The sequence below is a fragment of the Mytilus trossulus genome, chromosome 8 (genome assembly GCF_036588685.1).
Source record: "Mytilus trossulus isolate FHL-02 chromosome 8, PNRI_Mtr1.1.1.hap1, whole genome shotgun sequence".
Lineage (NCBI taxonomy): Eukaryota > Metazoa > Mollusca > Bivalvia > Mytilida > Mytilidae > Mytilus > Mytilus trossulus.
In genome coordinates this window covers 42,057,517-42,083,140 of record NC_086380.1, presented here as the reverse complement: position 1 = coordinate 42,083,140, position 25,624 = coordinate 42,057,517, and the positions used below count along the sequence as shown (strand labels likewise).

The 25,624-nt window shown below is 37.7% G+C and overlaps 40 non-coding genes across 40 annotated transcripts; 10 read left to right on the top strand and 30 right to left on the bottom strand.

The window, feature by feature from the left end:
- Positions 1 to 729: 729 nt before the first annotated feature.
- On the bottom strand, positions 730 to 801 carry Trnap-cgg (transfer RNA proline (anticodon CGG)). The gene has a single exon. It is a non-coding gene; the product is annotated as a tRNA-Pro (tRNA).
- Positions 802 to 1,167: 366 nt separating this feature from the next.
- Positions 1,168 to 1,240, top strand: Trnav-aac (transfer RNA valine (anticodon AAC)). Its single transcript has one exon. It is a non-coding gene; the product is annotated as a tRNA-Val (tRNA).
- A 335-nt stretch (positions 1,241 to 1,575) lies between these two features.
- Trnag-ucc (transfer RNA glycine (anticodon UCC)) lies at positions 1,576 to 1,647 on the bottom strand. The gene has a single exon. It is a non-coding gene; the product is annotated as a tRNA-Gly (tRNA).
- A 254-nt stretch (positions 1,648 to 1,901) lies between these two features.
- On the bottom strand, positions 1,902 to 1,973 carry Trnag-ucc (transfer RNA glycine (anticodon UCC)). Its single transcript has one exon. It is a non-coding gene; the product is annotated as a tRNA-Gly (tRNA).
- Positions 1,974 to 2,752: 779 nt separating this feature from the next.
- On the bottom strand, positions 2,753 to 2,824 carry Trnap-cgg (transfer RNA proline (anticodon CGG)). The gene has a single exon. It is a non-coding gene; the product is annotated as a tRNA-Pro (tRNA).
- Positions 2,825 to 3,190: 366 nt separating this feature from the next.
- Positions 3,191 to 3,263, top strand: Trnav-aac (transfer RNA valine (anticodon AAC)). Its single transcript has one exon. It is a non-coding gene; the product is annotated as a tRNA-Val (tRNA).
- Positions 3,264 to 3,598: 335 nt separating this feature from the next.
- Positions 3,599 to 3,670, bottom strand: Trnag-ucc (transfer RNA glycine (anticodon UCC)). Its single transcript has one exon. It is a non-coding gene; the product is annotated as a tRNA-Gly (tRNA).
- A 254-nt stretch (positions 3,671 to 3,924) lies between these two features.
- On the bottom strand, positions 3,925 to 3,996 carry Trnag-ucc (transfer RNA glycine (anticodon UCC)). The gene has a single exon. It is a non-coding gene; the product is annotated as a tRNA-Gly (tRNA).
- A 1,380-nt stretch (positions 3,997 to 5,376) lies between these two features.
- Trnap-cgg (transfer RNA proline (anticodon CGG)) lies at positions 5,377 to 5,448 on the bottom strand. Its single transcript has one exon. It is a non-coding gene; the product is annotated as a tRNA-Pro (tRNA).
- A 366-nt stretch (positions 5,449 to 5,814) lies between these two features.
- Trnav-aac (transfer RNA valine (anticodon AAC)) lies at positions 5,815 to 5,887 on the top strand. The gene has a single exon. It is a non-coding gene; the product is annotated as a tRNA-Val (tRNA).
- Positions 5,888 to 6,222: 335 nt separating this feature from the next.
- Positions 6,223 to 6,294, bottom strand: Trnag-ucc (transfer RNA glycine (anticodon UCC)). The gene has a single exon. It is a non-coding gene; the product is annotated as a tRNA-Gly (tRNA).
- Positions 6,295 to 6,548: 254 nt separating this feature from the next.
- On the bottom strand, positions 6,549 to 6,620 carry Trnag-ucc (transfer RNA glycine (anticodon UCC)). The gene has a single exon. It is a non-coding gene; the product is annotated as a tRNA-Gly (tRNA).
- A 1,380-nt stretch (positions 6,621 to 8,000) lies between these two features.
- Positions 8,001 to 8,072, bottom strand: Trnap-cgg (transfer RNA proline (anticodon CGG)). Its single transcript has one exon. It is a non-coding gene; the product is annotated as a tRNA-Pro (tRNA).
- A 366-nt stretch (positions 8,073 to 8,438) lies between these two features.
- On the top strand, positions 8,439 to 8,511 carry Trnav-aac (transfer RNA valine (anticodon AAC)). The gene has a single exon. It is a non-coding gene; the product is annotated as a tRNA-Val (tRNA).
- A 335-nt stretch (positions 8,512 to 8,846) lies between these two features.
- Positions 8,847 to 8,918, bottom strand: Trnag-ucc (transfer RNA glycine (anticodon UCC)). The gene has a single exon. It is a non-coding gene; the product is annotated as a tRNA-Gly (tRNA).
- Positions 8,919 to 9,172: 254 nt separating this feature from the next.
- On the bottom strand, positions 9,173 to 9,244 carry Trnag-ucc (transfer RNA glycine (anticodon UCC)). Its single transcript has one exon. It is a non-coding gene; the product is annotated as a tRNA-Gly (tRNA).
- A 1,380-nt stretch (positions 9,245 to 10,624) lies between these two features.
- Trnap-cgg (transfer RNA proline (anticodon CGG)) lies at positions 10,625 to 10,696 on the bottom strand. Its single transcript has one exon. It is a non-coding gene; the product is annotated as a tRNA-Pro (tRNA).
- A 366-nt stretch (positions 10,697 to 11,062) lies between these two features.
- Trnav-aac (transfer RNA valine (anticodon AAC)) lies at positions 11,063 to 11,135 on the top strand. The gene has a single exon. It is a non-coding gene; the product is annotated as a tRNA-Val (tRNA).
- Positions 11,136 to 11,470: 335 nt separating this feature from the next.
- Positions 11,471 to 11,542, bottom strand: Trnag-ucc (transfer RNA glycine (anticodon UCC)). Its single transcript has one exon. It is a non-coding gene; the product is annotated as a tRNA-Gly (tRNA).
- Positions 11,543 to 11,796: 254 nt separating this feature from the next.
- On the bottom strand, positions 11,797 to 11,868 carry Trnag-ucc (transfer RNA glycine (anticodon UCC)). Its single transcript has one exon. It is a non-coding gene; the product is annotated as a tRNA-Gly (tRNA).
- A 1,380-nt stretch (positions 11,869 to 13,248) lies between these two features.
- Positions 13,249 to 13,320, bottom strand: Trnap-cgg (transfer RNA proline (anticodon CGG)). The gene has a single exon. It is a non-coding gene; the product is annotated as a tRNA-Pro (tRNA).
- Positions 13,321 to 13,686: 366 nt separating this feature from the next.
- On the top strand, positions 13,687 to 13,759 carry Trnav-aac (transfer RNA valine (anticodon AAC)). Its single transcript has one exon. It is a non-coding gene; the product is annotated as a tRNA-Val (tRNA).
- A 335-nt stretch (positions 13,760 to 14,094) lies between these two features.
- On the bottom strand, positions 14,095 to 14,166 carry Trnag-ucc (transfer RNA glycine (anticodon UCC)). The gene has a single exon. It is a non-coding gene; the product is annotated as a tRNA-Gly (tRNA).
- A 254-nt stretch (positions 14,167 to 14,420) lies between these two features.
- On the bottom strand, positions 14,421 to 14,492 carry Trnag-ucc (transfer RNA glycine (anticodon UCC)). The gene has a single exon. It is a non-coding gene; the product is annotated as a tRNA-Gly (tRNA).
- Positions 14,493 to 15,872: 1,380 nt separating this feature from the next.
- On the bottom strand, positions 15,873 to 15,944 carry Trnap-cgg (transfer RNA proline (anticodon CGG)). Its single transcript has one exon. It is a non-coding gene; the product is annotated as a tRNA-Pro (tRNA).
- A 366-nt stretch (positions 15,945 to 16,310) lies between these two features.
- Trnav-aac (transfer RNA valine (anticodon AAC)) lies at positions 16,311 to 16,383 on the top strand. The gene has a single exon. It is a non-coding gene; the product is annotated as a tRNA-Val (tRNA).
- A 335-nt stretch (positions 16,384 to 16,718) lies between these two features.
- On the bottom strand, positions 16,719 to 16,790 carry Trnag-ucc (transfer RNA glycine (anticodon UCC)). Its single transcript has one exon. It is a non-coding gene; the product is annotated as a tRNA-Gly (tRNA).
- A 254-nt stretch (positions 16,791 to 17,044) lies between these two features.
- On the bottom strand, positions 17,045 to 17,116 carry Trnag-ucc (transfer RNA glycine (anticodon UCC)). The gene has a single exon. It is a non-coding gene; the product is annotated as a tRNA-Gly (tRNA).
- Positions 17,117 to 18,496: 1,380 nt separating this feature from the next.
- On the bottom strand, positions 18,497 to 18,568 carry Trnap-cgg (transfer RNA proline (anticodon CGG)). The gene has a single exon. It is a non-coding gene; the product is annotated as a tRNA-Pro (tRNA).
- Positions 18,569 to 18,934: 366 nt separating this feature from the next.
- Positions 18,935 to 19,007, top strand: Trnav-aac (transfer RNA valine (anticodon AAC)). Its single transcript has one exon. It is a non-coding gene; the product is annotated as a tRNA-Val (tRNA).
- A 335-nt stretch (positions 19,008 to 19,342) lies between these two features.
- Positions 19,343 to 19,414, bottom strand: Trnag-ucc (transfer RNA glycine (anticodon UCC)). The gene has a single exon. It is a non-coding gene; the product is annotated as a tRNA-Gly (tRNA).
- Positions 19,415 to 19,668: 254 nt separating this feature from the next.
- On the bottom strand, positions 19,669 to 19,740 carry Trnag-ucc (transfer RNA glycine (anticodon UCC)). The gene has a single exon. It is a non-coding gene; the product is annotated as a tRNA-Gly (tRNA).
- A 1,380-nt stretch (positions 19,741 to 21,120) lies between these two features.
- On the bottom strand, positions 21,121 to 21,192 carry Trnap-cgg (transfer RNA proline (anticodon CGG)). Its single transcript has one exon. It is a non-coding gene; the product is annotated as a tRNA-Pro (tRNA).
- A 366-nt stretch (positions 21,193 to 21,558) lies between these two features.
- On the top strand, positions 21,559 to 21,631 carry Trnav-aac (transfer RNA valine (anticodon AAC)). Its single transcript has one exon. It is a non-coding gene; the product is annotated as a tRNA-Val (tRNA).
- Positions 21,632 to 21,966: 335 nt separating this feature from the next.
- On the bottom strand, positions 21,967 to 22,038 carry Trnag-ucc (transfer RNA glycine (anticodon UCC)). Its single transcript has one exon. It is a non-coding gene; the product is annotated as a tRNA-Gly (tRNA).
- Positions 22,039 to 22,292: 254 nt separating this feature from the next.
- On the bottom strand, positions 22,293 to 22,364 carry Trnag-ucc (transfer RNA glycine (anticodon UCC)). The gene has a single exon. It is a non-coding gene; the product is annotated as a tRNA-Gly (tRNA).
- A 1,380-nt stretch (positions 22,365 to 23,744) lies between these two features.
- On the bottom strand, positions 23,745 to 23,816 carry Trnap-cgg (transfer RNA proline (anticodon CGG)). The gene has a single exon. It is a non-coding gene; the product is annotated as a tRNA-Pro (tRNA).
- A 366-nt stretch (positions 23,817 to 24,182) lies between these two features.
- Positions 24,183 to 24,255, top strand: Trnav-aac (transfer RNA valine (anticodon AAC)). The gene has a single exon. It is a non-coding gene; the product is annotated as a tRNA-Val (tRNA).
- Positions 24,256 to 24,590: 335 nt separating this feature from the next.
- Positions 24,591 to 24,662, bottom strand: Trnag-ucc (transfer RNA glycine (anticodon UCC)). The gene has a single exon. It is a non-coding gene; the product is annotated as a tRNA-Gly (tRNA).
- Positions 24,663 to 24,916: 254 nt separating this feature from the next.
- On the bottom strand, positions 24,917 to 24,988 carry Trnag-ucc (transfer RNA glycine (anticodon UCC)). The gene has a single exon. It is a non-coding gene; the product is annotated as a tRNA-Gly (tRNA).
- Between the last annotated feature and the right edge of the window lie 636 nt (positions 24,989 to 25,624).

Sequence of the window (25,624 nt, the reverse complement as noted above, 5' to 3'; positions counted from 1 at the left end):
ATGTATGAAATTCATGATTAAAGAAAACATGCACTTCATAAGATGACGATAAAGGTGACGCAGATCCAACTTTTGGATGGCGGAATTGAAAGGATGAAATTTAGCAATTCAAAAAGAATAGGAAAAATATCCAGTAACAGATGGATAAAAAAACGAAAGAAAGAAGAGAAAAATAACCTTTGTAGAACCGTGCGGGCCATTGTGCAATCGGTGTAGTCTGTCTGGGAGGAAACAGAAATCTGACTTACCGGCGACCGGAATGTTAACATCGAGTCGCAGTCAGGAATCCCTGGACGAAGAATGAGACGAAATCACCCCAGTAACGACAACGTGTCATAATTAAAGCAGGATAGAGACGGCCGAAGCACGTTACGTCTTTTTTCAATTTTTCAATACGAAATCCACCGAAGCCAAAAAGATCAACACGATCAAGACCCTTAAAATACTAGTGAGCGCTCTATGGTAGGACATAATACCAGTTGGATGAATATACTGGGCATAGTGTGAGACTCCCTTTTAAGTTGTATCACGAGTAATGTCTATAGCCCATTCAGCAGGCTAACAATGATGAGGACGGGAAGACCAGATTGGTAACGATATTACGCTTTGAATAGGCTGCCTATATTTTTGTGCGTCCATAATTCTCCAAATTTTGGCCTAACATTTTTGGTAGTCCAGTTTCGCGATTTGATATTTAATGAGCGGATCCTTTTGCAATGCCAAAAATTAGGGCTCGTCCGGGAGTCGAACCCGGGACCTCTCGCACCCGAAGCGAGAATCATACCACTAGACCAACGAGCCTGACACTGCTAATTGCAATTAAATAGATTATAAATAATTTCATGTCACATATCAAGACAGTGAACAAGTATTCCAATCTCTAGAATATTTTATGTTCATTGACAAATTGTAGCTTTCGATTGCAAATTACGTTCCGTTTCTATGAGAAAGAAATAACTAAAAACTTAAAGTTTACACTCCGTGTGGGATCGATTTGACATTTCGAATACAAATAAAAAGACGACATATGTTAAAATAGCGTTTTGTCTGCCGGCCGAAGTTTAGTTATCCATCAATTGGGTCAACTGTTGATATGCCTGAGCTGCAATGCTGTTCCGTTGATTTCCGTCATGGTTTTAAGCTAAAATTCACTCTTAGATCCCCAAGGTTTCCGTGGTGTAGTGGTTATCACATCCGCTTAACACGCGGAAGGTCCTGAGTTCAATCCTCAGCGGAAACATCTATTTTTGCTGTCTTTAAGAATGGCCAATTTGAAATGGCATCAACGTTCTTACAGTTTAATTTCTGTTTTACTTGTTTCAAAATTTCTATATACAATTAGTGTCAAAAGTTGTTCAGCACTGCTGGTTCAAATGGTTCAGCTGTATCAACATGGATTGGTAAAGACCTGAAATAAATGCTTGTATGCCGAATAGTCCGAAATTTTAAACCACTGGGGTGCCTCCGTTAAAAAGTTGTGGAATCTCTGAGAGAACATGAATCGAAATGGTCAGAGTATATATCTTTTTTTTCAAATGACGTAGACAATAAATTTCATACGATATAAAAAATTCGTGCGTCGGCCGGGAGTCGAACCCGGATCGACTGCTTGGAAGGCAACCATGCTAACCGTTACACCACCGACGCCATAAATACACTTGTTTAAATTTTCTTAGATATATATCGCCTTCGAATTCATTACCCATCAATTTATAAAGCTTCCTATATTTGAAGTTTTATATCAAATTGCATCTTAACCTATTGGAGTTAAGTAAGACAAAAAGATATGATTTTTTTCCCCCTCTCTCGTAAATAAAGAAACACTGCATTTTCGAAAGTTCGGCAACTAGTGTAATAAACATTATAGTACTTGATTCCATCTAATCCTAGCAAAAATAACGTGCGTCGGCCGGGAGTCGAACCCGGATCGACTGCTTGGAAGGCAACCATGCTAACCGTTACACCACCGACACGACACGAACAGAATATAATTGCCCGAGGCGTAATATAAACTTATAAGAAAATGTATGAAATTCATGATTAAAGAAAACATGCACTTCATAAGATGACGATAAAGGTGACGCAGATCCAACTTTTGGATGGCGGAATTGAAAGGATGAAATTTAGCAATTCAAAAAGAATAGGAAAAATATCCAGTAACAGATGGATAAAAAAACGAAAGAAAGAAGAGAAAAATAACCTTTGTAGAACCGTGCGGGCCATTGTGCAATCGGTGTAGTCTGTCTGGGAGGAAACAGAAATCTGACTTACCGGCGACCGGAATGTTAACATCGAGTCGCAGTCAGGAATCCCTGGACGAAGAATGAGACGAAATCACCCCAGTAACGACAACGTGTCATAATTAAAGCAGGATAGAGACGGCCGAAGCACGTTACGTCTTTTTTCAATTTTTCAATACGAAATCCACCGAAGCCAAAAAGATCAACACGATCAAGACCCTTAAAATACTAGTGAGCGCTCTATGGTAGGACATAATACCAGTTGGATGAATATACTGGGCATAGTGTGAGACTCCCTTTTAAGTTGTATCACGAGTAATGTCTATAGCCCATTCAGCAGGCTGACAATGATGAGGACGGGAAGACCAGATTGGTAACGATATTACGCTTTGAATAGGCTGCCTATATTTTTGTGCGTCCATAATTCTCCAAATTTTGGCCTAACATTTTTGGTAGTCCAGTTTCGCGATTTGATATTTAATGAGCGGATCCTTTTGCAATGCCAAAAATTAGGGCTCGTCCGGGAGTCGAACCCGGGACCTCTCGCACCCGAAGCGAGAATCATACCACTAGACCAACGAGCCTGACACTGCTAATTGCAATTAAATAGATTATAAATAATTTCATGTCACATATCAAGACAGTGAACAAGTATTCCAATCTCTAGAATATTTTATGTTCATTGACAAATTGTAGCTTTCGATTGCAAATTACGTTCCGTTTCTATGAGAAAGAAATAACTAAAAACTTAAAGTTTACACTCCGTGTGGGATCGATTTGACATTTCGAATACAAATAAAAAGACGACATATGTTAAAATAGCGTTTTGTCTGCCGGCCGAAGTTTAGTTATCCATCAATTGGGTCAACTGTTGATATGCCTGAGCTGCAATGCTGTTCCGTTGATTTCCGTCATGGTTTTAAGCTAAAATTCACTCTTAGATCCCCAAGGTTTCCGTGGTGTAGTGGTTATCACATCCGCTTAACACGCGGAAGGTCCTGAGTTCAATCCTCAGCGGAAACATCTATTTTTGCTGTCTTTAAGAATGGCCAATTTGAAATGGCATCAACGTTCTTACAGTTTAATTTCTGTTTTACTTGTTTCAAAATTTCTATATACAATTAGTGTCAAAAGTTGTTCAGCACTGCTGGTTCAAATGGTTCAGCTGTATCAACATGGATTGGTAAAGACCTGAAATAAATGCTTGTATGCCGAATAGTCCGAAATTTTAAACCACTGGGGTGCCTCCGTTAAAAAGTTGTGGAATCTCTGAGAGAACATGAATCGAAATGGTCAGAGTATATATCTTTTTTTTCAAATGACGTAGACAATAAATTTCATACGATATAAAAAATTCGTGCGTCGGCCGGGAGTCGAACCCGGATCGACTGCTTGGAAGGCAACCATGCTAACCGTTACACCACCGACGCCATAAATACACTTGTTTAAATTTTCTTAGATATATATCGCCTTCGAATTCATTACCCATCAATTTATAAAGCTTCCTATATTTGAAGTTTTATATCAAATTGCATCTTAACCTATTGGAGTTAAGTAAGACAAAAAGATATGATTTTTTTCCCCCTCTCTCGTAAATAAAGAAACACTGCATTTTCGAAAGTTCGGCAACTAGTGTAATAAACATTATAGTACTTGATTCCATCTAATCCTAGCAAAAATAACGTGCGTCGGCCGGGAGTCGAACCCGGATCGACTGCTTGGAAGGCAACCATGCTAACCGTTACACCACCGACGCCATGTTACTGATGTGAACGAAATTCTTTCTTATAGCACAGACGAATACAGTCAGTTTATTGAATAACGTGGCAATGCATATATGCAGGCCAGATTAAAAAGAATTACAACTTTAATGATATCGATATATATCTTATAATGTCTAATTCTTATAAATTTTCCCATGCCATGCTGACAAACTATTTACTTCTTTAAATTACTGCCAGATAGTGTGTGCATGATTAGCTGATGTCAATTATTCCGTAATTGATACGGTATAGAAATAATCCAAAGTTTAAACTTTAAGAGGTCTTGCAAGTTTAATTCTTTGTCTCACCCTTGTGCAATAATTTAATATCGTACACTAGTTAACTTGTAGGTTATGCTAATTTATAGTGGAAATACGAATCAATTACCGAGGGGCGTAATTAATCTTCGAACATATGTTACTTTCTCTAAACCACTATTTGAAGAAACTGTTTTCTGGTTGGAAGAATTGGAGATATAGTCTGCTGAACTGAACAAGATAGGCTGAAAAATAAAAGATAATTTGCTTTCGTGAATGTTTGGGTTCTACACTGTATACGAAACAAAGACCGGTGAATATATGTTTACATGATGACGACACGAACAGAATATAATTGCCCGAGGCGTAATATGAACTTATAAGAAAATGTATGAAATTCATGATTAAAGAAAACATGCACTTCATAAGATGACGATAAAGGTGACGCAGATCCAACTTTTGGATGGCGGAATTGAAAGGATGAAATTTAGCAATTCAAAAAGAATAGGAAAAATATCCAGTAACAGATGGATAAAAAAACGAAAGAAAGAAGAGAAAAATAACCTTTGTAGAACCGTGCGGGCCATTGTGCAATCGGTGTAGTCTGTCTGGGAGGAAACAGAAATCTGACTTACCGGCGACCGGAATGTTAACATCGAGTCGCAGTCAGGAATCCCTGGACGAAGAATGAGACGAAATCACCCCAGTAACGACAACGTGTCATAATTAAAGCAGGATAGAGACGGCCGAAGCACGTTACGTCTTTTTTCAATTTTTCAATACGAAATCCACCGAAGCCAAAAAGATCAACACGATCAAGACCCTTAAAATACTAGTGAGCGCTCTATGGTAGGACATAATACCAGTTGGATGAATATACTGGGCATAGTGTGAGACTCCCTTTTAAGTTGTATCACGAGTAATGTCTATAGCCCATTCAGCAGGCTGACAATGATGAGGACGGGAAGACCAGATTGGTAACGATATTACGCTTTGAATAGGCTGCCTATATTTTTGTGCGTCCATAATTCTCCAAATTTTGGCCTAACATTTTTGGTAGTCCAGTTTCGCGATTTGATATTTAATGAGCGGATCCTTTTGCAATGCCAAAAATTAGGGCTCGTCCGGGAGTCGAACCCGGGACCTCTCGCACCCGAAGCGAGAATCATACCACTAGACCAACGAGCCTGACACTGCTAATTGCAATTAAATAGATTATAAATAATTTCATGTCACATATCAAGACAGTGAACAAGTATTCCAATCTCTAGAATATTTTATGTTCATTGACAAATTGTAGCTTTCGATTGCAAATTACGTTCCGTTTCTATGAGAAAGAAATAACTAAAAACTTAAAGTTTACACTCCGTGTGGGATCGATTTGACATTTCGAATACAAATAAAAAGACGACATATGTTAAAATAGCGTTTTGTCTGCCGGCCGAAGTTTAGTTATCCATCAATTGGGTCAACTGTTGATATGCCTGAGCTGCAATGCTGTTCCGTTGATTTCCGTCATGGTTTTAAGCTAAAATTCACTCTTAGATCCCCAAGGTTTCCGTGGTGTAGTGGTTATCACATCCGCTTAACACGCGGAAGGTCCTGAGTTCAATCCTCAGCGGAAACATCTATTTTTGCTGTCTTTAAGAATGGCCAATTTGAAATGGCATCAACGTTCTTACAGTTTAATTTCTGTTTTACTTGTTTCAAAATTTCTATATACAATTAGTGTCAAAAGTTGTTCAGCACTGCTGGTTCAAATGGTTCAGCTGTATCAACATGGATTGGTAAAGACCTGAAATAAATGCTTGTATGCCGAATAGTCCGAAATTTTAAACCACTGGGGTGCCTCCGTTAAAAAGTTGTGGAATCTCTGAGAGAACATGAATCGAAATGGTCAGAGTATATATCTTTTTTTTCAAATGACGTAGACAATAAATTTCATACGATATAAAAAATTCGTGCGTCGGCCGGGAGTCGAACCCGGATCGACTGCTTGGAAGGCAACCATGCTAACCGTTACACCACCGACGCCATAAATACACTTGTTTAAATTTTCTTAGATATATATCGCCTTCGAATTCATTACCCATCAATTTATAAAGCTTCCTATATTTGAAGTTTTATATCAAATTGCATCTTAACCTATTGGAGTTAAGTAAGACAAAAAGATATGATTTTTTTCCCCCTCTCTCGTAAATAAAGAAACACTGCATTTTCGAAAGTTCGGCAACTAGTGTAATAAACATTATAGTACTTGATTCCATCTAATCCTAGCAAAAATAACGTGCGTCGGCCGGGAGTCGAACCCGGATCGACTGCTTGGAAGGCAACCATGCTAACCGTTACACCACCGACGCCATGTTACTGATGTGAACGAAATTCTTTCTTATAGCACAGACGAATACAGTCAGTTTATTGAATAACGTGGCAATGCATATATGCAGGCCAGATTAAAAAGAATTACAACTTTAATGATATCGATATATATCTTATAATGTCTAATTCTTATAAATTTTCCCATGCCATGCTGACAAAATATTTACTTCTTTAAATTACTGCCAGATAGTGTGTGCATGATTAGCTGATGTCAATTATTCCGTAATTGATACGGTATAGAAATAATCCAAAGTTTAAACTTTAAGAGGTCTTGCAAGTTTAATTCTTTGTCTCACCCTTGTGCAATAATTTAATATCGTACACTAGTTAACTTGTAGGTTATGCTAATTTATAGTGGAAATACGAATCAATTACCGAGGGGCGTAATTAATCTTCGAACATATGTTACTTTCTCTAAACCACTATTTGAAGAAACTGTTTTCTGGTTGGAAGAATTGGAGATATAGTCTGCTGAACTGAACAAGATAGGCTGAAAAATAAAAGATAATTTGCTTTCGTGAATGTTTGGGTTCTACACTGTATACGAAACAAAGACCGGTGAATATATGTTTACATGATGACGACACGAACAGAATATAATTGCCCGAGGCGTAATATAAACTTATAAGAAAATGTATGAAATTCATGATTAAAGAAAACATGCACTTCATAAGATGACGATAAAGGTGACGCAGATCCAACTTTTGGATGGCGGAATTGAAAGGATGAAATTTAGCAATTCAAAAAGAATAGGAAAAATATCCAGTAACAGATGGATAAAAAAACGAAAGAAAGAAGAGAAAAATAACCTTTGTAGAACCGTGCGGGCCATTGTGCAATCGGTGTAGTCTGTCTGGGAGGAAACAGAAATCTGACTTACCGGCGACCGGAATGTTAACATCGAGTCGCAGTCAGGAATCCCTGGACGAAGAATGAGACGAAATCACCCCAGTAACGACAACGTGTCATAATTAAAGCAGGATAGAGACGGCCGAAGCACGTTACGTCTTTTTTCAATTTTTCAATACGAAATCCACCGAAGCCAAAAAGATCAACACGATCAAGACCCTTAAAATACTAGTGAGCGCTCTATGGTAGGACATAATACCAGTTGGATGAATATACTGGGCATAGTGTGAGACTCCCTTTTAAGTTGTATCACGAGTAATGTCTATAGCCCATTCAGCAGGCTGACAATGATGAGGACGGGAAGACCAGATTGGTAACGATATTACGCTTTGAATAGGCTGCCTATATTTTTGTGCGTCCATAATTCTCCAAATTTTGGCCTAACATTTTTGGTAGTCCAGTTTCGCGATTTGATATTTAATGAGCGGATCCTTTTGCAATGCCAAAAATTAGGGCTCGTCCGGGAGTCGAACCCGGGACCTCTCGCACCCGAAGCGAGAATCATACCACTAGACCAACGAGCCTGACACTGCTAATTGCAATTAAATAGATTATAAATAATTTCATGTCACATATCAAGACAGTGAACAAGTATTCCAATCTCTAGAATATTTTATGTTCATTGACAAATTGTAGCTTTCGATTGCAAATTACGTTCCGTTTCTATGAGAAAGAAATAACTAAAAACTTAAAGTTTACACTCCGTGTGGGATCGATTTGACATTTCGAATACAAATAAAAAGACGACATATGTTAAAATAGCGTTTTGTCTGCCGGCCGAAGTTTAGTTATCCATCAATTGGGTCAACTGTTGATATGCCTGAGCTGCAATGCTGTTCCGTTGATTTCCGTCATGGTTTTAAGCTAAAATTCACTCTTAGATCCCCAAGGTTTCCGTGGTGTAGTGGTTATCACATCCGCTTAACACGCGGAAGGTCCTGAGTTCAATCCTCAGCGGAAACATCTATTTTTGCTGTCTTTAAGAATGGCCAATTTGAAATGGCATCAACGTTCTTACAGTTTAATTTCTGTTTTACTTGTTTCAAAATTTCTATATACAATTAGTGTCAAAAGTTGTTCAGCACTGCTGGTTCAAATGGTTCAGCTGTATCAACATGGATTGGTAAAGACCTGAAATAAATGCTTGTATGCCGAATAGTCCGAAATTTTAAACCACTGGGGTGCCTCCGTTAAAAAGTTGTGGAATCTCTGAGAGAACATGAATCGAAATGGTCAGAGTATATATCTTTTTTTTCAAATGACGTAGACAATAAATTTCATACGATATAAAAAATTCGTGCGTCGGCCGGGAGTCGAACCCGGATCGACTGCTTGGAAGGCAACCATGCTAACCGTTACACCACCGACGCCATAAATACACTTGTTTAAATTTTCTTAGATATATATCGCCTTCGAATTCATTACCCATCAATTTATAAAGCTTCCTATATTTGAAGTTTTATATCAAATTGCATCTTAACCTATTGGAGTTAAGTAAGACAAAAAGATATGATTTTTTTCCCCCTCTCTCGTAAATAAAGAAACACTGCATTTTCGAAAGTTCGGCAACTAGTGTAATAAACATTATAGTACTTGATTCCATCTAATCCTAGCAAAAATAACGTGCGTCGGCCGGGAGTCGAACCCGGATCGACTGCTTGGAAGGCAACCATGCTAACCGTTACACCACCGACGCCATGTTACTGATGTGAACGAAATTCTTTCTTATAGCACAGACGAATACAGTCAGTTTATTGAATAACGTGGCAATGCATATATGCAGGCCAGATTAAAAAGAATTACAACTTTAATGATATCGATATATATCTTATAATGTCTAATTCTTATAAATTTTCCCATGCCATGCTGACAAACTATTTACTTCTTTAAATTACTGCCAGATAGTGTGTGCATGATTAGCTGATGTCAATTATTCCGTAATTGATACGGTATAGAAATAATCCAAAGTTTAAACTTTAAGAGGTCTTGCAAGTTTAATTCTTTGTCTCACCCTTGTGCAATAATTTAATATCGTACACTAGTTAACTTGTAGGTTATGCTAATTTATAGTGGAAATACGAATCAATTACCGAGGGGCGTAATTAATCTTCGAACATATGTTACTTTCTCTAAACCACTATTTGAAGAAACTGTTTTCTGGTTGGAAGAATTGGAGATATAGTCTGCTGAACTGAACAAGATAGGCTGAAAAATAAAAGATAATTTGCTTTCGTGAATGTTTGGGTTCTACACTGTATACGAAACAAAGACCGGTGAATATATGTTTACATGATGACGACACGAACAGAATATAATTGCCCGAGGCGTAATATAAACTTATAAGAAAATGTATGAAATTCATGATTAAAGAAAACATGCACTTCATAAGATGACGATAAAGGTGACGCAGATCCAACTTTTGGATGGCGGAATTGAAAGGATGAAATTTAGCAATTCAAAAAGAATAGGAAAAATATCCAGTAACAGATGGATAAAAAAACGAAAGAAAGAAGAGAAAAATAACCTTTGTAGAACCGTGCGGGCCATTGTGCAATCGGTGTAGTCTGTCTGGGAGGAAACAGAAATCTGACTTACCGGCGACCGGAATGTTAACATCGAGTCGCAGTCAGGAATCCCTGGACGAAGAATGAGACGAAATCACCCCAGTAACGACAACGTGTCATAATTAAAGCAGGATAGAGACGGCCGAAGCACGTTACGTCTTTTTTCAATTTTTCAATACGAAATCCACCGAAGCCAAAAAGATCAACACGATCAAGACCCTTAAAATACTAGTGAGCGCTCTATGGTAGGACATAATACCAGTTGGATGAATATACTGGGCATAGTGTGAGACTCCCTTTTAAGTTGTATCACGAGTAATGTCTATAGCCCATTCAGCAGGCTGACAATGATGAGGACGGGAAGACCAGATTGGTAACGATATTACGCTTTGAATAGGCTGCCTATATTTTTGTGCGTCCATAATTCTCCAAATTTTGGCCTAACATTTTTGGTAGTCCAGTTTCGCGATTTGATATTTAATGAGCGGATCCTTTTGCAATGCCAAAAATTAGGGCTCGTCCGGGAGTCGAACCCGGGACCTCTCGCACCCGAAGCGAGAATCATACCACTAGACCAACGAGCCTGACACTGCTAATTGCAATTAAATAGATTATAAATAATTTCATGTCACATATCAAGACAGTGAACAAGTATTCCAATCTCTAGAATATTTTATGTTCATTGACAAATTGTAGCTTTCGATTGCAAATTACGTTCCGTTTCTACGAGAAAGAAATAACTAAAAACTTAAAGTTTACACTCCGTGTGGGATCGATTTGACATTTCGAATACAAATAAAAAGACGACATATGTTAAAATAGCGTTTTGTCTGCCGGCCGAAGTTTAGTTATCCATCAATTGGGTCAACTGTTGATATGCCTGAGCTGCAATGCTGTTCCGTTGATTTCCGTCATGGTTTTAAGCTAAAATTCACTCTTAGATCCCCAAGGTTTCCGTGGTGTAGTGGTTATCACATCCGCTTAACACGCGGAAGGTCCTGAGTTCAATCCTCAGCGGAAACATCTATTTTTGCTGTCTTTAAGAATGGCCAATTTGAAATGGCATCAACGTTCTTACAGTTTAATTTCTGTTTTACTTGTTTCAAAATTTCTATATACAATTAGTGTCAAAAGTTGTTCAGCACTGCTGGTTCAAATGGTTCAGCTGTATCAACATGGATTGGTAAAGACCTGAAATAAATGCTTGTATGCCGAATAGTCCGAAATTTTAAACCACTGGGGTGCCTCCGTTAAAAAGTTGTGGAATCTCTGAGAGAACATGAATCGAAATGGTCAGAGTATATATCTTTTTTTTCAAATGACGTAGACAATAAATTTCATACGATATAAAAAATTCGTGCGTCGGCCGGGAGTCGAACCCGGATCGACTGCTTGGAAGGCAACCATGCTAACCGTTACACCACCGACGCCATAAATACACTTGTTTAAATTTTCTTAGATATATATCGCCTTCGAATTCATTACCCATCAATTTATAAAGCTTCCTATATTTGAAGTTTTATATCAAATTGCATCTTAACCTATTGGAGTTAAGTAAGACAAAAAGATATGATTTTTTTCCCCCTCTCTCGTAAATAAAGAAACACTGCATTTTCGAAAGTTCGGCAACTAGTGTAATAAACATTATAGTACTTGATTCCATCTAATCCTAGCAAAAATAACGTGCGTCGGCCGGGAGTCGAACCCGGATCGACTGCTTGGAAGGCAACCATGCTAACCGTTACACCACCGACGCCATGTTACTGATGTGAACGAAATTCTTTCTTATAGCACAGACGAATACAGTCAGTTTATTGAATAACGTGGCAATGCATATATGCAGGCCAGATTAAAAAGAATTACAACTTTAATGATATCGATATATATCTTATAATGTCTAATTCTTATAAATTTTCCCATGCCATGCTGACAAACTATTTACTTCTTTAAATTACTGCCAGATAGTGTGTGCATGATTAGCTGATGTCAATTATTCCGTAATTGATACGGTATAGAAATAATCCAAAGTTTAAACTTTAAGAGGTCTTGCAAGTTTAATTCTTTGTCTCACCCTTGTGCAATAATTTAATATCGTACACTAGTTAACTTGTAGGTTATGCTAATTTATAGTGGAAATACGAATCAATTACCGAGGGGCGTAATTAATCTTCGAACATATGTTACTTTCTCTAAACCACTATTTGAAGAAACTGTTTTCTGGTTGGAAGAATTGGAGATATAGTCTGCTGAACTGAACAAGATAGGCTGAAAAATAAAAGATAATTTGCTTTCGTGAATGTTTGGGTTCTACACTGTATACGAAACAAAGACCGGTGAATATATGTTTACATGATGACGACACGAACAGAATATAATTGCCCGAGGCGTAATATAAACTTATAAGAAAATGTATGAAATTCATGATTAAAGAAAACATGCACTTCATAAGATGACGATAAAGGTGACGCAGATCCAACTTTTGGATGGCGGAATTGAAAGGATGAAATTTAGCAATTCAAAAAGAATAGGAAAAATATCCAGTAACAGATGGATAAAAAAACGAAAGAAAGAAGAGAAAAATAACCTTTGTAGAACCGTGCGGGCCATTGTGCAATCGGTGTAGTCTGTCTGGGAGGAAACAGAAATCTGACTTACCGGCGACCGGAATGTTAACATCGAGTCGCAGTCAGGAATCCCTGGACGAAGAATGAGACGAAATCACCCCAGTAACGACAACGTGTCATAATTAAAGCAGGATAGAGACGGCCGAAGCACGTTACGTCTTTTTTCAATTTTTCAATACGAAATCCACCGAAGCCAAAAAGATCAACACGATCAAGACCCTTAAAATACTAGTGAGCGCTCTATGGTAGGACATAATACCAGTTGGATGAATATACTGGGCATAGTGTGAGACTCCCTTTTAAGTTGTATCACGAGTAATGTCTATAGCCCATTCAGCAGGCTGACAATGATGAGGACGGGAAGACCAGATTGGTAACGATATTACGCTTTGAATAGGCTGCCTATATTTTTGTGCGTCCATAATTCTCCAAATTTTGGCCTAACATTTTTGGTAGTCCAGTTTCGCGATTTGATATTTAATGAGCGGATCCTTTTGCAATGCCAAAAATTAGGGCTCGTCCGGGAGTCGAACCCGGGACCTCTCGCACCCGAAGCGAGAATCATACCACTAGACCAACGAGCCTGACACTGCTAATTGCAATTAAATAGATTATAAATAATTTCATGTCACATATCAAGACAGTGAACAAGTATTCCAATCTCTAGAATATTTTATGTTCATTGACAAATTGTAGCTTTCGATTGCAAATTACGTTCCGTTTCTATGAGAAAGAAATAACTAAAAACTTAAAGTTTACACTCCGTGTGGGATCGATTTGACATTTCGAATACAAATAAAAAGACGACATATGTTAAAATAGCGTTTTGTCTGCCGGCCGAAGTTTAGTTATCCATCAATTGGGTCAACTGTTGATATGCCTGAGCTGCAATGCTGTTCCGTTGATTTCCGTCATGGTTTTAAGCTAAAATTCACTCTTAGATCCCCAAGGTTTCCGTGGTGTAGTGGTTATCACATCCGCTTAACACGCGGAAGGTCCTGAGTTCAATCCTCAGCGGAAACATCTATTTTTGCTGTCTTTAAGAATGGCCAATTTGAAATGGCATCAACGTTCTTACAGTTTAATTTCTGTTTTACTTGTTTCAAAATTTCTATATACAATTAGTGTCAAAAGTTGTTCAGCACTGCTGGTTCAAATGGTTCAGCTGTATCAACATGGATTGGTAAAGACCTGAAATAAATGCTTGTATGCCGAATAGTCCGAAATTTTAAACCACTGGGGTGCCTCCGTTAAAAAGTTGTGGAATCTCTGAGAGAACATGAATCGAAATGGTCAGAGTATATATCTTTTTTTTCAAATGACGTAGACAATAAATTTCATACGATATAAAAAATTCGTGCGTCGGCCGGGAGTCGAACCCGGATCGACTGCTTGGAAGGCAACCATGCTAACCGTTACACCACCGACGCCATAAATACACTTGTTTAAATTTTCTTAGATATATATCGCCTTCGAATTCATTACCCATCAATTTATAAAGCTTCCTATATTTGAAGTTTTATATCAAATTGCATCTTAACCTATTGGAGTTAAGTAAGACAAAAAGATATGATTTTTTTCCCCCTCTCTCGTAAATAAAGAAACACTGCATTTTCGAAAGTTCGGCAACTAGTGTAATAAACATTATAGTACTTGATTCCATCTAATCCTAGCAAAAATAACGTGCGTCGGCCGGGAGTCGAACCCGGATCGACTGCTTGGAAGGCAACCATGCTAACCGTTACACCACCGACGCCATGTTACTGATGTGAACGAAATTCTTTCTTATAGCACAGACGAATACAGTCAGTTTATTGAATAACGTGGCAATGCATATATGCAGGCCAGATTAAAAAGAATTACAACTTTAATGATATCGATATATATCTTATAATGTCTAATTCTTATAAATTTTCCCATGCCATGCTGACAAACTATTTACTTCTTTAAATTACTGCCAGATAGTGTGTGCATGATTAGCTGATGTCAATTATTCCGTAATTGATACGGTATAGAAATAATCCAAAGTTTAAACTTTAAGAGGTCTTGCAAGTTTAATTCTTTGTCTCACCCTTGTGCAATAATTTAATATCGTACACTAGTTAACTTGTAGGTTATGCTAATTTATAGTGGAAATACGAATCAATTACCGAGGGGCGTAATTAATCTTCGAACATATGTTACTTTCTCTAAACCACTATTTGAAGAAACTGTTTTCTGGTTGGAAGAATTGGAGATATGGTCTGCTGAACTGAACAAGATAGGCTGAAAAATAAAAGATAATTTGCTTTCGTGAATGTTTGGGTTCTACACTGTATACGAAACAAAGACCGGTGAATATATGTTTACATGATGACGACACGAACAGAATATAATTGCCCGAGGCGTAATATAAACTTATAAGAAAATGTATGAAATTCATGATTAAAGAAAACATGCACTTCATAAGATGACGATAAAGGTGACGCAGATCCAACTTTTGGATGGCGGAATTGAAAGGATGAAATTTAGCAATTCAAAAAGAATAGGAAAAATATCCAGTAACAGATGGATAAAAAAACGAAAGAAAGAAGAGAAAAATAACCTTTGTAGAACCGTGCGGGCCATTGTGCAATCGGTGTAGTCTGTCTGGGAGGAAACAGAAATCTGACTTACCGGCGACCGGAATGTTAACATCGAGTCGCAGTCAGGAATCCCTGGACGAAGAATGAGACGAAATCACCCCAGTAACGACAACGTGTCATAATTAAAGCAGGATAGAGACGGCCGAAGCACGTTACGTCTTTTTTCAATTTTTCAATACGAAATCCACCGAAGCCAAAAAGATCAACACGATCAAGACCCTTAAAATACTAGTGAGCGCTCTATGGTAGGACATAATACCAGTTGGATGAATATACTGGGCATAGTGTGAGACTCCCTTTTAAGTTGTATCACGAGTAATGTCTATAGCCCATTCAGCAGGCTGACAATGATGAGGACGGGAAGACCAGATTGGTAACGATATTACGCTTTGAATAGGCTGCCTATATTTTTGTGCGTCCATAATTCTCCAAATTTTGGCCTAACATTTTTGGTAGTCCAGTTTCGCGATTTGATATTTAATGAGCGGATCCTTTTGCAATGCCAAAAATTAGGGCTCGTCCGGGAGTCGAACCCGGGACCTCTCGCACCCGAAGCGAGAATCATACCACTAGACCAACGAGCCTGACACTGCTAATTGCAATTAAATAGATTATAAATAATTTCATGTCACATATCAAGACAGTGAACAAGTATTCCAATCTCTAGAATATTTTATGTTCATTGACAAATTGTAGCTTTCGATTGCAAATTACGTTCCGTTTCTATGAGAAAGAAATAACTAAAAACTTAAAGTTTACACTCCGTGTGGGATCGATTTGACATTTCGAATACAAATAAAAAGACGACATATGTTAAAATAGCGTTTTGTCTGCCGGCCGAAGTTTAGTTATCCATCAATTGGGTCAACTGTTGATATGCCTGAGCTGCAATGCTGTTCCGTTGATTTCCGTCATGGTTTTAAGCTAAAATTCACTCTTAGATCCCCAAGGTTTCCGTGGTGTAGTGGTTATCACATCCGCTTAACACGCGGAAGGTCCTGAGTTCAATCCTCAGCGGAAACATCTATTTTTGCTGTCTTTAAGAATGGCCAATTTGAAATGGCATCAACGTTCTTACAGTTTAATTTCTGTTTTACTTGTTTCAAAATTTCTATATACAATTAGTGTCAAAAGTTGTTCAGCACTGCTGGTTCAAATGGTTCAGCTGTATCAACATGGATTGGTAAAGACCTGAAATAAATGCTTGTATGCCGAATAGTCCGAAATTTTAAACCACTGGGGTGCCTCCGTTAAAAAGTTGTGGAATCTCTGAGAGAACATGAATCGAAATGGTCAGAGTATATATCTTTTTTTTCAAATGACGTAGACAATAAATTTCATACGATATAAAAAATTCGTGCGTCGGCCGGGAGTCGAACCCGGATCGACTGCTTGGAAGGCAACCATGCTAACCGTTACACCACCGACGCCATAAATACACTTGTTTAAATTTTCTTAGATATATATCGCCTTCGAATTCATTACCCATCAATTTATAAAGCTTCCTATATTTGAAGTTTTATATCAAATTGCATCTTAACCTATTGGAGTTAAGTAAGACAAAAAGATATGATTTTTTTCCCCCTCTCTCGTAAATAAAGAAACACTGCATTTTCGAAAGTTCGGCAACTAGTGTAATAAACATTATAGTACTTGATTCCATCTAATCCTAGCAAAAATAACGTGCGTCGGCCGGGAGTCGAACCCGGATCGACTGCTTGGAAGGCAACCATGCTAACCGTTACACCACCGACGCCATGTTACTGATGTGAACGAAATTCTTTCTTATAGCACAGACGAATACAGTCAGTTTATTGAATAACGTGGCAATGCATATATGCAGGCCAGATTAAAAAGAATTACAACTTTAATGATATCGATATATATCTTATAATGTCTAATTCTTATAAATTTTCCCATGCCATGCTGACAAACTATTTACTTCTTTAAATTACTGCCAGATAGTGTGTGCATGATTAGCTGATGTCAATTATTCCGTAATTGATACGGTATAGAAATAATCCAAAGTTTAAACTTTAAGAGGTCTTGCAAGTTTAATTCTTTGTCTCACCCTTGTGCAATAATTTAATATCGTACACTAGTTAACTTGTAGGTTATGCTAATTTATAGTGGAAATACGAATCAATTACCGAGGGGCGTAATTAATCTTCGAACATATGTTACTTTCTCTAAACCACTATTTGAAGAAACTGTTTTCTGGTTGGAAGAATTGGAGATATGGTCTGCTGAACTGAACAAGATAGGCTGAAAAATAAAAGATAATTTGCTTTCGTGAATGTTTGGGTTCTACACTGTATACGAAACAAAGACCGGTGAATATATGTTTACATGATGACGACACGAACAGAATATAATTGCCCGAGGCGTAATATAAACTTATAAGAAAATGTATGAAATTCATGATTAAAGAAAACATGCACTTCATAAGATGACGATAAAGGTGACGCAGATCCAACTTTTGGATGGCGGAATTGAAAGGATGAAATTTAGCAATTCAAAAAGAATAGGAAAAATATCCAGTAACAGATGGATAAAAAAACGAAAGAAAGAAGAGAAAAATAACCTTTGTAGAACCGTGCGGGCCATTGTGCAATCGGTGTAGTCTGTCTGGGAGGAAACAGAAATCTGACTTACCGGCGACCGGAATGTTAACATCGAGTCGCAGTCAGGAATCCCTGGACGAAGAATGAGACGAAATCACCCCAGTAACGACAACGTGTCATAATTAAAGCAGGATAGAGACGGCCGAAGCACGTTACGTCTTTTTTCAATTTTTCAATACGAAATCCACCGAAGCCAAAAAGATCAACACGATCAAGACCCTTAAAATACTAGTGAGCGCTCTATGGTAGGACATAATACCAGTTGGATGAATATACTGGGCATAGTGTGAGACTCCCTTTTAAGTTGTATCACGAGTAATGTCTATAGCCCATTCAGCAGGCTGACAATGATGAGGACGGGAAGACCAGATTGGTAACGATATTACGCTTTGAATAGGCTGCCTATATTTTTGTGCGTCCATAATTCTCCAAATTTTGGCCTAACATTTTTGGTAGTCCAGTTTCGCGATTTGATATTTAATGAGCGGATCCTTTTGCAATGCCAAAAATTAGGGCTCGTCCGGGAGTCGAACCCGGGACCTCTCGCACCCGAAGCGAGAATCATACCACTAGACCAACGAGCCTGACACTGCTAATTGCAATTAAATAGATTATAAATAATTTCATGTCACATATCAAGACAGTGAACAAGTATTCCAATCTCTAGAATATTTTATGTTCATTGACAAATTGTAGCTTTCGATTGCAAATTACGTTCCGTTTCTATGAGAAAGAAATAACTAAAAACTTAAAGTTTACACTCCGTGTGGGATCGATTTGACATTTCGAATACAAATAAAAAGACGACATATGTTAAAATAGCGTTTTGTCTGCCGGCCGAAGTTTAGTTATCCATCAATTGGGTCAACTGTTGATATGCCTGAGCTGCAATGCTGTTCCGTTGATTTCCGTCATGGTTTTAAGCTAAAATTCACTCTTAGATCCCCAAGGTTTCCGTGGTGTAGTGGTTATCACATCCGCTTAACACGCGGAAGGTCCTGAGTTCAATCCTCAGCGGAAACATCTATTTTTGCTGTCTTTAAGAATGGCCAATTTGAAATGGCATCAACGTTCTTACAGTTTAATTTCTGTTTTACTTGTTTCAAAATTTCTATATACAATTAGTGTCAAAAGTTGTTCAGCACTGCTGGTTCAAATGGTTCAGCTGTATCAACATGGATTGGTAAAGACCTGAAATAAATGCTTGTATGCCGAATAGTCCGAAATTTTAAACCACTGGGGTGCCTCCGTTAAAAAGTTGTGGAATCTCTGAGAGAACATGAATCGAAATGGTCAGAGTATATATCTTTTTTTTCAAATGACGTAGACAATAAATTTCATACGATATAAAAAATTCGTGCGTCGGCCGGGAGTCGAACCCGGATCGACTGCTTGGAAGGCAACCATGCTAACCGTTACACCACCGACGCCATAAATACACTTGTTTAAATTTTCTTAGATATATATCGCCTTCGAATTCATTACCCATCAATTTATAAAGCTTCCTATATTTGAAGTTTTATATCAAATTGCATCTTAACCTATTGGAGTTAAGTAAGACAAAAAGATATGATTTTTTTCCCCCTCTCTCGTAAATAAAGAAACACTGCATTTTCGAAAGTTCGGCAACTAGTGTAATAAACATTATAGTACTTGATTCCATCTAATCCTAGCAAAAATAACGTGCGTCGGCCGGGAGTCGAACCCGGATCGATTGCTTGGAAGGCAACCATGCTAACCGTTACACCACCGACGCCATGTTACTGATGTGAACGAAATTCTTTCTTATAGCACAGACGAATACAGTCAGTTTATTGAATAACGTGGCAATGCATATATGCAGGCCAGATTAAAAAGAATTACAACTTTAATGATATCGATATATATCTTATAATGTCTAATTCTTATAAATTTTCCCATGCCATGCTGACAAACTATTTACTTCTTTAAATTACTGCCAGATAGTGTGTGCATGATTAGCTGATGTCAATTATTCCGTAATTGATACGGTATAGAAATAATCCAAAGTTTAAACTTTAAGAGGTATTGCAAGTTTAATTCTTTGTCTCACCCTTGTGCAATAATTTAATATCGTACACTAGTTAACTTGTAGGTTATGCTAATTTATAGTGGAAATACGAATCAATTACCGAGGGGCGTAATTAATCTTCGAACATATGTTACTTTCTCTAAACCACTATTTGAAGAAACTGTTTTCTGGTTGGAAGAATTGGAGATATGGTCTGCTGAACTGAACAAGATAGGCTGAAAAATAAAAGATAATTTGCTTTCGTGAATGTTTGGGTTCTACACTGTATACGAAACAAAGACCGGTGAATATATGTTTACATGATGACGACACGAACAGAATATAATTGCCCGAGGCGTAATATAAACTTATAAGAAAATGTATGAAATTCATGATTAAAGAAAACATGCACTTCATAAGATGACGATAAAGGTGACGCAGATCCAACTTTTGGATGGCGGAATTGAAAGGATGAAATTTAGCAATTCAAAAAGAATAGGAAAAATATCCAGTAACAGATGGATAAAAAAACGAAAGAAAGAAGAGAAAAATAACCTTTGTAGAACCGTGCGGGCCATTGTGCAATCGGTGTAGTCTGTCTGGGAGGAAACAGAAATCTGACTTACCGGCGACCGGAATGTTAACATCGAGTCGCAGTCAGGAATCCCTGGACGAAGAATGAGACGAAATCACCCCAGTAACGACAACGTGTCATAATTAAAGCAGGATAGAGACGGCCGAAGCACGTTACGTCTTTTTTCAATTTTTCAATACGAAATCCACCGAAGCCAAAAAGATCAACACGATCAAGACCCTTAAAATACTAGTGAGCGCTCTATGGTAGGACATAATACCAGTTGGATGAATATACTGGGCATAGTGTGAGACTCCCTTTTAAGTTGTATCACGAGTAATGTCTATAGCCCATTCAGCAGGCTGACAATGATGAGGACGGGAAGACCAGATTGGTAACGATATTACGCTTTGAATAGGCTGCCTATATTTTTGTGCGTCCATAATTCTCCAAATTTTGGCCTAACATTTTTGGTAGTCCAGTTTCGCGATTTGATATTTAATGAGCGGATCCTTTTGCAATGCCAAAAATTAGGGCTCGTCCGGGAGTCGAACCCGGGACCTCTCGCACCCGAAGCGAGAATCATACCACTAGACCAACGAGCCTGACACTGCTAATTGCAATTAAATAGATTATAAATAATTTCATGTCACATATCAAGACAGTGAACAAGTATTCCAATCTCTAGAATATTTTATGTTCATTGACAAATTGTAGCTTTCGATTGCAAATTACGTTCCGTTTCTATGAGAAAGAAATAACTAAAAACTTAAAGTTTACACTCCGTGTGGGATCGATTTGACATTTCGAATACAAATAAAAAGACGACATATGTTAAAATAGCGTTTTGTCTGCCGGCCGAAGTTTAGTTATCCATCAATTGGGTCAACTGTTGATATGCCTGAGCTGCAATGCTGTTCCGTTGATTTCCGTCATGGTTTTAAGCTAAAATTCACTCTTAGATCCCCAAGGTTTCCGTGGTGTAGTGGTTATCACATCCGCTTAACACGCGGAAGGTCCTGAGTTCAATCCTCAGCGGAAACATCTATTTTTGCTGTCTTTAAGAATGGCCAATTTGAAATGGCATCAACGTTCTTACAGTTTAATTTCTGTTTTACTTGTTTCAAAATTTCTATATACAATTAGTGTCAAAAGTTGTTCAGCACTGCTGGTTCAAATGGTTCAGCTGTATCAACATGGATTGGTAAAGACCTGAAATAAATGCTTGTATGCCGAATAGTCCGAAATTTTAAACCACTGGGGTGCCTCCGTTAAAAAGTTGTGGAATCTCTGAGAGAACATGAATCGAAATGGTCAGAGTATATATCTTTTTTTTCAAATGACGTAGACAATAAATTTCATACGATATAAAAAATTCGTGCGTCGGCCGGGAGTCGAACCCGGATCGACTGCTTGGAAGGCAACCATGCTAACCGTTACACCACCGACGCCATAAATACACTTGTTTAAATTTTCTTAGATATATATCGCCTTCGAATTCATTACCCATCAATTTATAAAGCTTCCTATATTTGAAGTTTTATATCAAATTGCATCTTAACCTATTGGAGTTAAGTAAGACAAAAAGATATGATTTTTTTCCCCCTCTCTCGTAAATAAAGAAACACTGCATTTTCGAAAGTTCGGCAACTAGTGTAATAAACATTATAGTACTTGATTCCATCTAATCCTAGCAAAAATAACGTGCGTCGGCCGGGAGTCGAACCCGGATCGACTGCTTGGAAGGCAACCATGCTAACCGTTACACCACCGACGCCATGTTACTGATGTGAACGAAATTCTTTCTTATAGCACAGACGAATACAGTCAGTTTATTGAATAACGTGGCAATGCATATATGCAGGCCAGATTAAAAAGAATTACAACTTTAATGATATCGATATATATCTTATAATGTCTAATTCTTATAAATTTTCCCATGCCATGCTGACAAAATATTTACTTCTTTAAATTACTGCCAGATAGTGTGTGCATGATTAGCTGATGTCAATTATTCCGTAATTGATACGGTATAGAAATAATCCAAAGTTTAAACTTTAAGAGGTCTTGCAAGTTTAATTCTTTGTCTCACCCTTGTGCAATAATTTAATATCGTACACTAGTTAACTTGTAGGTTATGCTAATTTATAGTGGAAATACGAATCAATTACCGAGGGGCGTAATTAATCTTCGAACATATGTTACTTTCTCTAAACCACTATTTGAAGAAACTGTTTTCTGGTTGGAAGAATTGGAGATATGGTCTGCTGAACTGAACAAGATAGGCTGAAAAATAAAAGATAATTTGCTTTCGTGAATGTTTGGGTTCTACACTGTATACGAAACAAAGACCGGTGAATATATGTTTACATGATGACGACACGAACAGAATATAATTGCCCGAGGCGTAATATAAACTTATAAGAAAATGTATGAAATTCATGATTAAAGAAAACATGCACTTCATAAGATGACGATAAAGGTGACGCAGATCCAACTTTTGGATGGCGGAATTGAAAGGATGAAATTTAGCAATTCAAAAAGAATAGGAAAAATATCCAGTAACAGATGGATAAAAAAACGAAAGAAAGAAGAGAAAAATAACCTTTGTAGAACCGTGCGGGCCATTGTGCAATCGGTGTAGTCTGTCTGGGAGGAAACAGAAATCTGACTTACCGGCGACCGGAATGTTAACATCGAGTCGCAGTCAGGAATCCCTGGACGAAGAATGAGACGAAATCACCCCAGTAACGACAACGTGTCATAATTAAAGCAGGATAGAGACGGCCGAAGCACGTTACGTCTTTTTTCAATTTTTCAATACGAAATCCACCGAAGCCAAAAAGATCAACACGATCAAGACCCTTAAAATACTAGTGAGCGCTCTATGGTAGGACATAATACCAGTTGGATGAATATACTGGGCATAGTGTGAGACTCCCTTTTAAGTTGTATCACGAGTAATGTCTATAGCCCATTCAGCAGGCTGACAATGATGAGGACGGGAAGACCAGATTGGTAACGATATTACGCTTTGAATAGGCTGCCTATATTTTTGTGCGTCCATAATTCTCCAAATTTTGGCCTAACATTTTTGGTAGTCCAGTTTCGCGATTTGATATTTAATGAGCGGATCCTTTTGCAATGCCAAAAATTAGGGCTCGTCCGGGAGTCGAACCCGGGACCTCTCGCACCCGAAGCGAGAATCATACCACTAGACCAACGAGCCTGACACTGCTAATTGCAATTAAATAGATTATAAATAATTTCATGTCACATATCAAGACAGTGAACAAGTATTCCAATCTCTAGAATATTTTATGTTCATTGACAAATTGTAGCTTTCGATTGCAAATTACGTTCCGTTTCTATGAGAAAGAAATAACTAAAAACTTAAAGTTTACACTCCGTGTGGGATCGATTTGACATTTCGAATACAAATAAAAAGACGACATATGTTAAAATAGCGTTTTGTCTGCCGGCCGAAGTTTAGTTATCCATCAATTGGGTCAACTGTTGATATGCCTGAGCTGCAATGCTGTTCCGTTGATTTCCGTCATGGTTTTAAGCTAAAATTCACTCTTAGATCCCCAAGGTTTCCGTGGTGTAGTGGTTATCACATCCGCTTAACACGCGGAAGGTCCTGAGTTCAATCCTCAGCGGAAACATCTATTTTTGCTGTCTTTAAGAATGGCCAATTTGAAATGGCATCAACGTTCTTACAGTTTAATTTCTGTTTTACTTGTTTCAAAATTTCTATATACAATTAGTGTCAAAAGTTGTTCAGCACTGCTGGTTCAAATGGTTCAGCTGTATCAACATGGATTGGTAAAGACCTGAAATAAATGCTTGTATGCCGAATAGTCCGAAATTTTAAACCACTGGGGTGCCTCCGTTAAAAAGTTGTGGAATCTCTGAGAGAACATGAATCGAAATGGTCAGAGTATATATCTTTTTTTTCAAATGACGTAGACAATAAATTTCATACGATATAAAAAATTCGTGCGTCGGCCGGGAGTCGAACCCGGATCGACTGCTTGGAAGGCAACCATGCTAACCGTTACACCACCGACGCCATAAATACACTTGTTTAAATTTTCTTAGATATATATCGCCTTCGAATTCATTACCCATCAATTTATAAAGCTTCCTATATTTGAAGTTTTATATCAAATTGCATCTTAACCTATTGGAGTTAAGTAAGACAAAAAGATATGATTTTTTTCCCCCTCTCTCGTAAATAAAGAAACACTGCATTTTCGAAAGTTCGGCAACTAGTGTAATAAACATTATAGTACTTGATTCCATCTAATCCTAGCAAAAATAACGTGCGTCGGCCGGGAGTCGAACCCGGATCGACTGCTTGGAAGGCAACCATGCTAACCGTTACACCACCGACGCCATGTTACTGATGTGAACGAAATTCTTTCTTATAGCACAGACGAATACAGTCAGTTTATTGAATAACGTGGCAATGCATATATGCAGGCCAGATTAAAAAGAATTACAACTTTAATGATATCGATATATATCTTATAATGTCTAATTCTTATAAATTTTCCCATGCCATGCTGACAAACTATTTACTTCTTTAAATTACTGCCAGATAGTGTGTGCATGATTAGCTGATGTCAATTATTCCGTAATTGATACGGTATAGAAATAATCCAAAGTTTAAACTTTAAGAGGTCTTGCAAGTTTAATTCTTTGTCTCACCCTTGTGCAATAATTTAATATCGTACACTAGTTAACTTGTAGGTTATGCTAATTTATAGTGGAAATACGAATCAATTACCGAGGGGCGTAATTAATCTTCGAACATATGTTACTTTCTCTAAACCACTATTTGAAGAAACTGTTTTCTGGTTGGAAGAATTGGAGATATGGTCTGCTGAACTGAACAAGATAGGCTGAAAAATAAAAGATAATTTGCTTTCGTGAATGTTTGGGTTCTACACTGTATACGAAACAAAGACCGGTGAATATATGTTTACATGATGACGACACGAACAGAATATAATTGCCCGAGGCGTAATA